The sequence below is a fragment of the Peromyscus californicus genome, unplaced genomic scaffold (genome assembly GCF_007827085.1).
Source record: "Peromyscus californicus insignis strain IS unplaced genomic scaffold, ASM782708v3 Scaffold_20__1_contigs__length_68692818, whole genome shotgun sequence".
In the NCBI taxonomy this organism is placed as follows: domain Eukaryota; kingdom Metazoa; phylum Chordata; class Mammalia; order Rodentia; family Cricetidae; genus Peromyscus; species Peromyscus californicus.
This window is the reverse complement of record NW_026294503.1, coordinates 29,760,698-29,774,850: the sequence shown is the minus strand read 5'-3', so window position 1 is coordinate 29,774,850 and position 14,153 is coordinate 29,760,698.

Below are 14,153 nucleotides of genomic sequence, written 5' to 3'. Positions count from 1 at the left end.
AGGGACAAACCCCTGATAGGTCATCCAATCCCAAGTGGTCATCCCTAAGCATATGCACATACAAGCAACACAAAATAGACTCAGCAGACTGTATTCATGTATAAATATGTGTGCATGTGTGCAACAATAATTAAAGATGAGTTCATTAATTCTTTAGGGAGTGCTAACAATTCTCATCAAATTCCCAGGGACCCCTTTTCCCAGTTGGGCAAGGATAGCTGCTTAGCTATAAAACTGGAGAGGAGTCTATGTGAGATTGAGGGATCTGTTCACATATTTCCATCCACTGCTGTTCCTTCTGGTCTCCATGGTGAAGAAGTTGCCCAGCCCTACCCCAGTCCCTGGCCCTCCATGCCACTTGTGTACTCTCCAACTTTGGAATGTTGATGCCTCTTGTCTTCTGTTCTATTTCCCTTTCTTTTGGGTCTTTACCTATTTGTACTGGGTTCATCAACACCACAGTGAGTTCTATGAATGTGTGAAGTAAAGCCCTCTCCATTCTTATGAGAGTGAGGTGGATTTCAGATATAGTTAAACAGAAGCAGGTGTGAATTTCACTGAGTCCTGTTAATTCCACAATATTGCATCTACTACTGGATGTCTGTTTTCTTTCTTAGATTTAGGTTGTTTTAGAAAGTGAATTATAAGGGTATAGTATTTTTGCAAACTTAACTTCATAGTGTTCACAGTTTAGGTCCCCCATTTCTTTAGTGTGTGTGTGTGTGTGTGTGTGTGTGTGTGTGTGTGTGTGTGTGTATTTGAGACAGGGTGTCACTATGTAACCCTGGCTGGTCTTGAACTCACCATGTAGACCACACTAGCCTTAAACTCACAGATTCTTCCTGCCTCTACCTTTGCCTCCAAGTGCTGGGACTAAAGGTGTGTGCCACTATACCTAGCAATATCTTCAGTATTATGAATAATGTTCTAATTAGTATCTATACCTGAATATTTGTTAATTTTTGAATTATATTCTTAAGGCATGCTTTTCTATGAGGAATTCAAAGGTCAAGAATATCAATGTTTTAGGTGATTTTGGTATATGCTACTACTAACATAGAAATACTGTGTTGGTTTATGTTTCTATCAATGTCTGTATGAGAGTTATTATCATCTCATCACTGGTGGTAATTGTTTGTAATAGCCAGAACCTGGAGACAACCTGGATGCCCTTCAACTGAAGAATGGATAAATAAAATGTGGTACATATACACAATGGAATACTACTCAGCAGAGAAAAACAATGACATCATGAGGTTTGCAGGCAAATGGATGGATCTAGAAAACATCATCCTGAGTGAGGTAACCCAGACTCGGAAAGACAAACATGGTATGTACTCACTCATAGGAGGATACTAGATGTAAAACAAAGATGACTAGACTGCTACTCACAACTCCAGGGAGGCTACCTAGAAAACAGGACCCTAAGAAAGACACAGGGATAGCCCAATGACAGAGAAATGGATGAGATCTACATGAACAACATGGACGTGAGTGGGGTTAATGACGGACGGGCAAGGGTCGAGAGAAAGAGAGCTAAGGGGAGCGGAAGATCCCAGCTGGATCAAGAACAGAGAGGGAGAACAAGAAATAGGAGACCATGCTGGGCGGTGGTGGCCCACGCCTTTAATCCCAGCACTCGGGAGGCAAAGCCAGGCGGATCTCTGTGAGTTCGAGGCCAGCCTGGACTACCAAGTGAGTTCCAGGAAAGGCTCAAAGCTATACAGAGAAACCTTGTCTCAAAAAACCAAAAAAAAAAAAAAAATAGGAGACCATGGTAAATGAAGACCACATGAGAATAAGAAGAAGCAAAGTGCTAGAGAGGCCCACAGAAATCCACAAAGATACCCCCACAATAGACTGCTGGCAATGGTCGAGAGACAGCCCGAACTGACCTACTCTGGTGATAGGATGGCCAAACACCCTAATTGTCGTGCTAGAAACCCCATCCAATGACTGAGGGAACCGGAAACAGAGATCCACGGCTAGGCCCCGAGTGGAGCTCTGGGAGTCCAATTAGTGAGAAAGAGAAGGGTTTATGTGAGTGAGAATTGTTGAGACCAAGGTTGGATAAAGCACAGGGACAAATAGCCAAACGAATGGAAACACATGAACTATGAACCAATGGCTGAGGGGCCCCCAAATGGACCAGACCCTCTGAATGGGTGAGACAGTTGATTAGCTTGATCTGTTTGGGAGGCATCCAGGCAGTCGGACTGGGTCCTGTACTCAGTGCATGAGTTGGTTGTTTGAAACCTGGGGCTTATACAGGGACACTTGGCTCAGCCTGGGAGGAGGGGACTGGACCTGCCTGGACTGAATCTACCAGGTTGAACTCAATCCTCAGGGGAGTCTTTGCCCTGGAGGAGATGGGAATGGAGGAGGTGGGCTGGGGGGAAGGCAGTGGGGGGCTGGGAGGGGGGAGAACAAGGGAATCAGTGGCTGATATGTAAAATTAAATTAAATTATAAAAAAGTATTTATATTAAAAAAAAAGTTCCTTAATCAAAGTGAAACCAAAATCTCAGAATTATTTTCTATGTGTACCCAGATTAGACTACTAGCAATAGTGGAGAGGGTGCCTGAACTGGCCTACCCTGGTAATCAGATCAGTGAATACCCTGTCATCACAGAGCGTTCATTCAGTAACTGATGGAAGTAGATGCAGAGATCCACAGCCAAGTACCAGGCAGAGCTCAGGGAGTCCAGTCGAGGAGAGGGAAGAGGGATTATATGAGCAAGGGGGGTCAACATCACGAAGGGGAAACATACAGAGACAACTGAACCAAGCTTGTGGGAACTCACGCACTTTAGACCGACAGGTGTGGAACCTGCGTGGGACCAGACTAGGCCCTCTGCATACGGCAGAGAGTTGTGTAGCTTGGTCTGTTTGAGGGGCCCCTGGCAGTGGGATCAGGATCTATCCCTGGTGCTTGAGCTGGCTTACTGGATCCCAATACCTATGGTGGGATGCCTTGCTCAGCCTTGTGCAACAGGGAGGGACTTGGTCCTGCCTCAATTGAATGGACCAGGTGCTGCTGTCTCCCCATGAGAGCCCTTACTTTTTTGGAGAAGGAGATGTGGGGTGGTCCCAGGGTGAGGGGAGGCTGGGGGGAAGCGGGAGGAGGGATGAGAGGGGGACCTGTGGTTGGTATGTAAAATGAATAAAAAATTTCTAATAAATAAAAATAAAAAATTATTTTCTATGATTTCTAGTGAGTTTCAAGATTTTAAAATGTAAACTTGGATCTTTTTCTCTAGGGAATTAATATTTTGGTCCTTAACTCACTTGTGAAGTTAAGTTCTGTACTAGATCTTAGGAAAATAACCCTTTCTTTTGTGGAGTTGCTTTGTGTCAGGCATTTGGTCATAGCAATGAGTGAGGTAACTTACACAGTGCCCGTGCATCCAGACTCTTCCCATCTTGTAGCCACGTGTTACACCCAGCACATGCATCAGATGATGAGTGAATAGTTCCAACCTCATTTCCTGAAAATCAGGAACAAGACTTGTTCAGCTGGTTTTCTTTGCAAAGAGAGAGAGGTACACTATTTCCTAAGAATCCTCCCTTCTCTGAGCCAAGAGAGTCTTCCAGGTACACCTTCAAATGCTCTCTGGTGCTGATCCATAGTCTTTTGGATGGTGGATTTGAACACTAGTTCTGTGCTCAGAGCTTGGTTCCTAGAGCGAAGAAGTCGTGCCTGTGCTTAGATGTCCACAATATTGTATTGAAAACTGACTCTGACCTGTTAAAACGAAGGAAACACAGTGAAGAGAATCACATTGGTTTGGGTCTGGAGTTTGTACAAACTGTACTTGAATCAGAAGGTCCAAGGACTGTGAGGAGCTGCATTCAATTGCACTTTCTCTAGAGGAGGAAAACCACTTCAACCTGGTAAGTGCTGATGGGGATGAAGGAGTGAGTAAGAAGAGAAGGCTATGTGGTCAGAGACTATCTTTCAGGCTGGTTGTGAAATGAGTTGACCAGTTTATTCCTGTGTAATGTAACTGTGGGGAAGGAAGCATTCCTTCCTTAAGTTCTTTCTAGGAGAGTTAGCTGGGAGCTCATGAAAGCCTGTAGGGTAAAGACTGGGCACCTGAACCATCTTAGTTCATGTTTGGTATTAGAGGCATAATTGAAAATGGTCACATGAGGACTTGTGCATAATCAATGATAATTCTGTCTTATTATAGTCATATCATCCAAAACTCAGTTCCTTGTCATTGGGAATCTTGTTCATTGCTGTAAAGAAAGTGATGTAAGCAGATTACACTTATTTAATCTTTTCTACAAAGTGCTGTAACACCTGTTGACATATGGAAGTTAAGCAGTATCTGTAGCCAAGGTTTTGATTTCCACCCACACATCTATGTCTTAAAAATTTTATCTCCATGACAGTTTCTACTGTTGAGTGCTGGTTTGTCTGATTGTCTGTTTTAATCTTTCCAGGGCTCTCAAAATCAAGGTGCTGGGGTATGAATTCATTTTCTTTCTCCACTTAGAAATGGCACTCAGGGAATCAGCCCCACCTCTATCATGTTTCCCAATCTACAAACCTCTGAACTCCTCTGTCTTCTCATGACCCACAAAAGCTGCATCACTAATTTTTTTTGATTCTGTAGCAATCTTGAATCATCATCCTAGTGTAAGCTTCGAATATCTCTTATTTGAACATTGCTATGAATAGCTTCAGATGTAAGTCACAATATTCATTGTTGGGATTTTTGTTGTTGTTTTCTTCCCCCAAGCCAGGGTTTCTCTGTGTAGCTTTGGAGCCTGTCCTGGAACTTGATCTGTAGACCAGGCTGGCCTTGAACTCACAGAGATCCGCCTGCCTCTGCCTCCCGAGTGCTGAGATTAAAGGGGTCTGCCACTACTGCTGGCTTAGCTGTTGAAATTTTTATACTGAGGAATTTTTCCATGTCGCAAATCTACACTTCAAATCTTACTTAGGTCATTCTTTGCCTTAATTATGTTCTGTTTTGCTCATTGGTAGTACGGTTGGCTTTACAGATTTATGGATCCTGCAGCTTTGGAATTAACTGACCATTGACTGATCATATTCTGAAAAGGGCTTAGGGAGATGACTCAGCAGGTACAGCACTTGCCCAAGAACCCATGTAAAATCCAGTGGGCAAGATGCCTACCTGTAATCTCACAATACAGGAGGTGTATAGATAGGGGATCTCTGGGGCAAGCTGATTAGCCAGATTAGCTGAAATGGGGAGCTCTGGGGTCAGCAAAAGACTTCGCCTCAGTATAGAAGATGGAGAACGATTGACAGAGTCACTCAATGTCAACCACAGGCCTTCCTATGCATACATGGGTATGTGCATCTTCACAAATGTGCGCGCCTGTACATATCCAAGTATGCATTCATACATACATGCACATAGACACATAGACACATTTAAAAAGAGAAAAATATTTAGAGGCTGGAGAAATGGCTCAGCAGTTAAAAACATTTGGGGTCCTCTTCCAAAGGATCCCAGTTCAGTTTTCAGTACCCATATCACCTGTAACTCAAGTTCTAGAGGATCTGCCCTCCTCTGACTTCTATGGGCACCTATATGTGGCACTTACACAGACATATATCAAATAAAAATGAAAACCAAATATTTTAAGAAGAAAATATTCAGGAGCCTTGCATCTGAATAGAACATATTCAGAGTCTGTTTTGCATGGGCCAGTATTCTGCAACAACTATGTATGTGGTTTGTCTACTGCCATGTGAATGTGAAATGTCTTCTGCCCCCAGGTTATGTTGAACACGTGGGCTCCTGCTATTGTCACTATTCTGCGATTCCTGGGTGAACTCCAAGATTCCTGGGGGCCATAGGTAGAGGAAATATGATACTGGGGACATGAACTTGGGACTACATGTCCCCTCCTTGTATGGCTCTCTGCTTCTTGCTTGCCAAAAAGTCAACCATTATCTCCTCCATGTTCTCCTGTCACCATGATGCTCAGTCAGAATCCACAGGGCTACAGTAACTGTGGACTGAGCCTTCTGGAACACTGCATCAAAATAAATCTCCTCTCCATTAAGAAGTCAGCTATTGTTTTACAGTAGCTTAAAACTGTTATGAATATAATATCATTTTAAATGTTCTAGAAACAATTTAAATGATGCGGGAAGGGGTGTAGTCATATGCAAAGATACTCGAACACCTGCAGATTTTGATTATCAGACTAGAAATACCCAGCTATGTAGAGTTATGACTGTATGTATGGACAATATCTTCAATAATATTAAATATATTGTGGTAAAAGGCACAGCATGAGCTGTTTCTCAAAAGGTTTTAAAATGTAGAAAAATGTATAGGTCCAAACTTTGCTAGCAGACCTGCAGTTTCTTCATTTTGTGCAAATGAAACATTAAGGTGATTGACTAGCAATGGTCTCTTCCTCTCTCCTTCAGTAGAGGGCATCCTTGCACTCTCTGGGTCTTGGAGAATTTGAGATAATTCATATAAATAGATCCTTGGGTGTTTATGCTTGAATGACATATACTTCAGCATCCTTAAGATTTATCAAATTATTGCATTTTGTAAACTTTCTTTCCCTTTAAGGCTGAAAATAGTTTACAGTAAGATGTCACATTTTCCTCATCCTGTTGATGGACATTTAGAATGTTTCTACATTTGGGTCTTTGTGACTAGTGCTGCAATGAACACGAGTGTGCTATTTCATTGTTTTCAATTCTATTTTTTTTTGAGACAGGATTTCTCTGTGTAGCCCTGGCTGTCCTTGATCTTGTTCTGTAGACCAGGTTGACCCAGAACTCATAGAGATCCTCCTGTCTCTGCTTCCCAAGTGCTGGAATTACATCTTGTTTTCAATTCTATTAAGTTTTTGAGAAATCTTATTTGTTTCTTTAGAGGAGACAACATTTTACATTTCCACAGTTACAGGGTTCCATTTTTTGAACATTAATACTGACAGTTATTGCCTTTATACTTACTGGTAATGGAATCCTGACAGATATAATATGTCATTGTGTTTTTGGTTAACATTTGTACTGTAAGTGGTGGCATTGTGTTATTGGTTATTTATATTTCTTTTTGGTGGTACTGGGTCTTGAACTCAGGTCCTTATTCATGCCAGGGAAGGATTTTAATTCACTAGGCAAGGAACCAATTCCATTATCCAAGTCATTAGCACATTTATTTCTTTTGGTACTTAGTGTTATTTTAAATTAACATGAAGTAATGAATTTCATTGTGGCAGCCTCACACACTATATGTTTTGTTCATGTTAACTCCATTACTTTTTCTAGTTCTCCTGACCCATCATCTCCACAGCCCCTCTCTCCCTGAAATTGTCCCTTTCTGATTTAATATTTTATACATACATTTTATGCATATATGTGCATATTTATGTGTATATACACATACATATATGTGTATCTACTAATATATATTTATGTTTACTTATATACATAAAATGTAGTATGTGTGTATGAGAGAAGCATGCAATACCTGTATCTCTGTTCTTTGTCTATTTCATTTGGCATGATAGTCTTGAGTTCCATTCAATACATGATGTAATTTCACAGCTTATGGCTGAATAAAACTTAACCATGCATGTACACGACATTTTCTTTCTCCATTCATCTTTTAAAAAATTAGTTATTAGGGGTTGGGGAGTTAGCTCAGTGGTAGAGCGCTTGCCTAGCAAGTGCAAGACCCTGGGTTCGGTCCTCAGCTCCAGGAAAAAAAATTAGTTATTTTTATGTGTATGGATGTTTTGCCTGCATAGATGTACACTACATGTGTGCTTGGTGCCTGAGGAGGTCAGAAGAAGGCATAGAATCCCCTGGAACTAGGATTACAGATGATTGTGAGCTGTGATGTAAGTGCTAAGAATTGAATCCAGGCCCTTTGGAAGAACAGACAGTGCTGTTAACCTATGAGCCATCCTTCCAGCCTCTGCCTCCATTCACCTTTTGATGGGCATCTAGGCTGAGTTTGTATTTTGGCTATTTGGAATAGTTCAAGGATAATTTGGATGTGTATGTGTGCTATGTGCTGTGTGCTGACATGGGGGCTCTGTCACACTTTGGTGGTTTATGAATATCAGGAATCATTGAGAGTCAGTGTGGGAGCCAGCTCCCACCTTTTAAAGGGTTGCTATGAAGAGGAGAGACTGATAAGAAAATATTAGATAGAATGGTAGCAAAGAGGAGAAATACAGAAACACAGGATAGCTTTGGGAGGACCTGGGTTAATACCCAATGGCCTTTTTTGCCTCCTCAAAGGGGCTTTTTATAACAATGTCAAGGGGTAAGACAAAAGACCTCCCCCTTGCTAGATGAAAGCACACTGAACAGCCAAGTGTACACCCTTCTAAATACCTGGTAACCATGCCCATGGTCAAATCCTCCCTTTATGCATCTCTGCTGGGTAAAGTAAGCTCAGATTCTCAGACCCCAAGTAAGTTCTCACTAGGAAACCTCTGTGGGTCTCCACAGTTCCCCCTTCTCAATATTTTCAAGGGCTCTCAGGCCCCTCAGATAGACTGTGTCTGCCTTAGTTCACTTCTTCTTTGCTAATCAGCCTTGCCCATCATGGAGATACACTTTCCATCAAGCATACTCTATCTTAGGTTGACAGCTAGCAAGAAGGACTTAACCATCTCTGACTACCAGCCCCTGACAGGGGAACGTATAGAGCTTAACTCAGCCCTGACTCAGGTCTCTACTAAGAGCTTGCAAGTAGCTGGAACAACCACAGCAATACCTATGGCTGCCACACCCTCCAGTAAAGGAGTAGAGGATGACCAAGGTGGAATTTCCCTTTTGAATGTGTCTAATATGTCTATAACAGCCTTAGGTGCACCAAGCCCTTTTTAAAATCAATAAACTCTTGATGCAACTGTATCAAATCAACAAACTCCTGATGTAGCTGCATCAAACCTAAAGACTCCCTTAGCTCACCAACCATGGTTCATCAATATCAACAGGTTAACATAATTTTGGCATGAATACGCTTATACATATTTTCAATTCTTACAAACTTACATCCAAAAGCAAATTGTCTACAGGACTAATTACACTTTACAAACTTTAGCAAACATTCAAAAGTGATCTCTTAACAAAACTATTTACATTTTCTTCCAACAAGACAGAGGGTACATGAATCGTGAGTCACCACAGTTAAAATTGTAAGTGAAATCAAAACTGTTCCATTTCTGAAGCTTGAAGTTCTATTTTGATACCAGTTTTAAAGTTCCCCTGACAATTTGCAATCAGAGCCTGACTTGTCTGTGGCTCTGGAGTCTTCGTATAGCAGTCCCTTTACCAAAACTTGTTGCAGTGCAACAACCCAGTCCAAACAAGTCTCTGTGTTTTCTGGTAGCCTTCCCTAGGAGAGCTGCCCTAGGGTGAAAGTGGAATTACCATACTGAGCTGCTGTAACTCTTAGAAAAGCTTTCTGCTCAGCTAGTAGGAATCAGGGACCATCTCTTAAAGGAGCCACACATTGGTTTGCTGCTACCAACCAGAAGTGGTGTGGCTCCAGTATCTGTTACATTCCAGCTTTTACAGTCTCAGTCCTTGAATACCAAATAGTGACAAAACCTTTGTCCCAAACTCCTTATCAGAAGTCTGGGGTCATGGGGCTTAGTCTCCTGCTTTCCCCAGGCTGCACAATGGAACATTTATGGGTCAGGAACACTGGTTCAGCTGCTCTCACTCCAACTCCTCTGGAGGAGCACCAGCAGCTATGGTGTCATCAGAGCTGACATTCCTCTGTTCCACACACTGCACCAAGTATTCAGGCAGCCATCAAGCTTCATTTTCATCTTCTGAAAAAACACAAACATCCCTCGACCCCATATTAAAACAGGGTCAAGACCCTTCCATAATCCCAAGCAAAGATCTTTCCATTTCACCTGAGCAAAAATCGCCCGGGTGCCATCATGTCAAAATCTATCCAGGACAGATTGCTCAGGGACATACATATTCAAGAAATTCAGAACAAAGAGACCATAATTCAATGCATTATGTGGTGACCTAAGGTACAATTACCCCCTCTTAGTTTTTTGAAGCTGCATTTTGAGACTGCCATGTACTTGAGGATTATAAGGAATGCTTGTTTTATGCTCAATTTGCCATTGGGAAAAAAATTGCTGAAATGCTTTACTGCTATATCCAGAACCATTGTCAGTTTTAATAATTTTTGCTAATCCCATATAGGAGAAACACTTCAGGCAATGAGCAATTGCATGCTTTGTAGCTTCTCCAGATTGCACACTAGTCATTAAAAATCCTGAATAAGTGTCAATGATCACATGTACATATTTTAACTTGCCAAATTCCACAATATGAGTGACATACATTTGCCATAAATGATTAGGAAGAAGACCTCAATGGTTCACCCTCAAGTGAGGTACAGGAAAATACTTCAGACACACCCCACATTGTTTATCTGTTGAGCAACTTCCTTGGTAAGATTGAATTGCTTTCTTAGACCTTTGCTATTTTGATGATAAAAAACATGTGATTGTTGAGCTAATTCTACTTGGGATAAGGTGATCATCCATGTTAATTGGTCACCTGTTACATTACCATTGACTGATGGAAATGGAAGATTGGAATGAGTTCTAATGTGACCCACAAAGCATGGTAGCTTTCTTTGATTAATAGAATCTTGAATTTGTTGAAACAGCATTCTAACCTGACTGTTACCACTCCCAATGCATGGAACAGTTCCTATAACTTGAAGAGCTCTATAAATATATTGACTATCTGTATACAAATTAAATGAACTGTCTACTAGAAACTGAAAAACTATATTCACTGCTCTTAATTCTACTATCTGTGCTGAACCGGGAGCTGTTTGTACTACACAGCTTTTCCACTGATAACATAAGCAGTCCTCCCATTGGAAGAACCATCATTAAAAACTAGCATAGCATCTCTTACAAGACCTTTCATCTCAATCTTAAGAAATATAAATGAATGCATTTGAGTGGATTGTAACAATTGATCAGCTGGAAACTGATTATCAGTTTGACCTAAAAACTGAGAAAAGGCAATTGCCCAAGAACCATTATTTTGAAAAAGCCAATCAACTTTCTGTTTCATAAAGGCACATTGATCACACTTGGTCCTTTACTGAAATAATGTCTAGATTCAAACCTGCTTTTCTGTACCAAACAAGCTACAGCTTCATAATATGGATTTAATGCCTTAGCTGGTCAAACAGGAAGATGTAACCATAAAAGAGGACAGTTTTGCCATAATACTGCTATAGGAGTATGTCTAGTGGGCAAGATATATGCGTGACAAGGTAGATCATAATTAATATAACGTACTTGCTGATATTGAATAGCATTCTCAACCTGCAAAAAAACCCTGTGTACCTTTTTCAGTTAACTGTCTGGGCAAATTAGGATCACTATCTCCTTTTAAAATATCACTTAAAGGTTCCAAATCACCAGTAGATAATTTTAAATAAGGTGCAACCACTGAATGTTCTCTAATAACTTTTGAAAATCATTCAAATTTTTAACCCATCCTTTCTTATTTCCAATTCTTGAGGCTTTAATTCCTTAGGGTATAATATATATTCTAGGTATTGAAAAGGGGTTGTCTTTGCACTTTCTCTGGAGTGATAATTAACCCTGCACAAGTAAGACAGTGCTGAAGCTGTCCAAAGGTGTCAAGCAAAATTTCTTCATCTTTATGCACAAGCAAAATATCATCCATATAATGAATAATACAAACGTGCTGAAATTGATCTCTAACCTTTCAGATAGCTTGAGCCACAAATTTCTGATACAATGTTAGGTTATTGACCATTCCCTGCGACAAAAGCTTCAAATGAAATCTTTTCACAAGCTCTTTAAAGTTAACCGAGGGAATGCTAAATGCAATCCTTTGACAATCTTGGGGAGCCAAAGGGATGGTATAAAAACAACCCTTTAAATTAAAAATAATTTTATAAGTATTTTTTTGTATGGCTGTAGGGGTAGACAATCCAGGCTACAAAGCTCCCATTGGCTGTATGGTCTCATTAATTTTCTGTAAGTCCTGTAACAATCTCCATTTTCCTGACTTCTTTTTAATCAGAAAAATAGGAGAATTCCAAGGAGAATTAGAGGGTTCTTTATAGCCACCATCCAACTGTTCCTGTACTAACTGCTGGATAGCTTGTATTTTTCTTCTGTTAGGGGCTATTGATCTATCCACACAGGATAGTCAGATTTCCAAGTTATAGGATCTGCATGGAGTACAGGCTGCTCAATGATCCTTCCTAAAAATACTCTAACTCCTGGTCAGGAACCTTTTGTTTAGTGACTACTGTATTGGGGCTATATAAATATATTCTCATATGGTTCATACCATCTCAACCCCACAAATTTATAGGCAAGTGAGGGACAATGTATAGCTGAAAAGTTTCTTCATGACCTTCCTCATCTTTCCAGGAGAGTTCATTGCTACTCTGCTCAGGACACTGAGTATGACCAATCCCTTGCAGCTGTGTAATAGTTTCCATTTTTGGCCACATGGAAGGCCAGTGACTAGCAGCAATAACAGACATGTCCTCATCCATGTCTAGAAGACCCAAGAAACTTTTTCTGTTTATAACCAAAGTGATCTCTGGATGCTTGTAGTCAATAGGCATCTGATGAACCAAATCCAGCTTCTCCTCTCTTATCACTTTTAACTGGATTTCTTTTCTTTTTCTTTTTCTTTTTTTTTGAAGATTTTTATTATTTATTTATGTATATGGGTGCTTTATCTGCATGTACAACTTTATGCCAGAAGAAGCCATCAGATCCCACTAGAGATGGTTGTAAGCCACCATGTGGTTGCTGGGAGTTGAACTTAGGACCTCTGGAAGAGCAGGCAGTGCTCTTAACCACTGAGCCATCTCTCCAGCCTCCTTAACTGGATTTCTTGTTTGCACATGAGAAAATAAAATAAACTGTGTGAGTTTCTGGCTTGTCTTTATTACAGAAATTCCCTTAGGTGAGTGAGTTTCCACCTTAATTTCACCAATGTAATCAGCGTCGATTACTCCAGGAGCAACAAAGACCCCATGCATGGTGGTACTACTTCTTCTCAGCACCAACCCTACAGTGCATTCCAGCAAAGGCCTATAAACATCAGTAGGGAGGGCATGCATCCCCAGTTCAGGAGTCAAAACTGTATAGATGGAAGAGCTGAGATCTAACCCTGGGGTTAGATCTACCTGGGGTTGCTCTGTAGAGGTCCCGAATATACTCCTTTGCTGGGAGACCAACTGCAGAATTATCCCCAAAATCTACTCTGTCAGGGCCTGGGTCTGATCCTTCCATCCATTTCTCTGAAAAGGATTCCCCTTGGTTATCCATCTTTGATAGATATTTATTAGCCTAGTTCTTCCCTCTTTTGCATCTCAGGTACAACCCAGGTTCATTATTTGCCCTTAGGCTTTTTCCCCTTTCAGGACACCTTTTGACCTGATGTCCCATCTGGCCACACCCAAAACAGCTTCCTGGTGGTCCAACAGCTCTCCCTTGTCTGGAGCCATAATTTCTCTGTTGGTAAAGAAAAAAATTCATATTTTTTCTTGTAATGCCACAGCCATGACTATCCCCTGACTGTATGAGGGCCCTATATCTGAGCAAAGTCATTACTGGCAAAGATGTTTCCTTTCTTTCTACAAGGTCTCAAAGTGGTCTGAGAAGCAGCATTAGCATTTTCATAGGCAAGCTGCTTAACAAGAAAAAGTCCAGCTTCTGAATCCCCAATTAACTTGCCTGATGTTTGCATTAGCCTAGAGACAAAGTTGTGAAACAATTCATCAGGCCCTTTCCTTATCTTTGATAAATACTCTGTCTTCCAGACCACAGAAGCTTATTCCAGGCCTTTGAGGCAACTGCATTAATCTAAGCACATATTGCCACATGAAAATTTAACTGTTGACCTATCTCCTGATAAAGGCCTTCTCTGGCAAGCATATCAAAAGTAATGGGAATCTGCTGGACCTGATTTATTTCAGCTGTGGCCTGATATTGCTCCACAAACTCGCTTTTATACAACAAATAATATCCTCCTGACAGGCAAGCTCTGACCATTTGTTTACAGTCCCCGGGAGTTAAGGCTTCTAGAGCAAGGCTTTCTAACTTGCTTGTGTAAACAGGACGGTCGAATCATATTG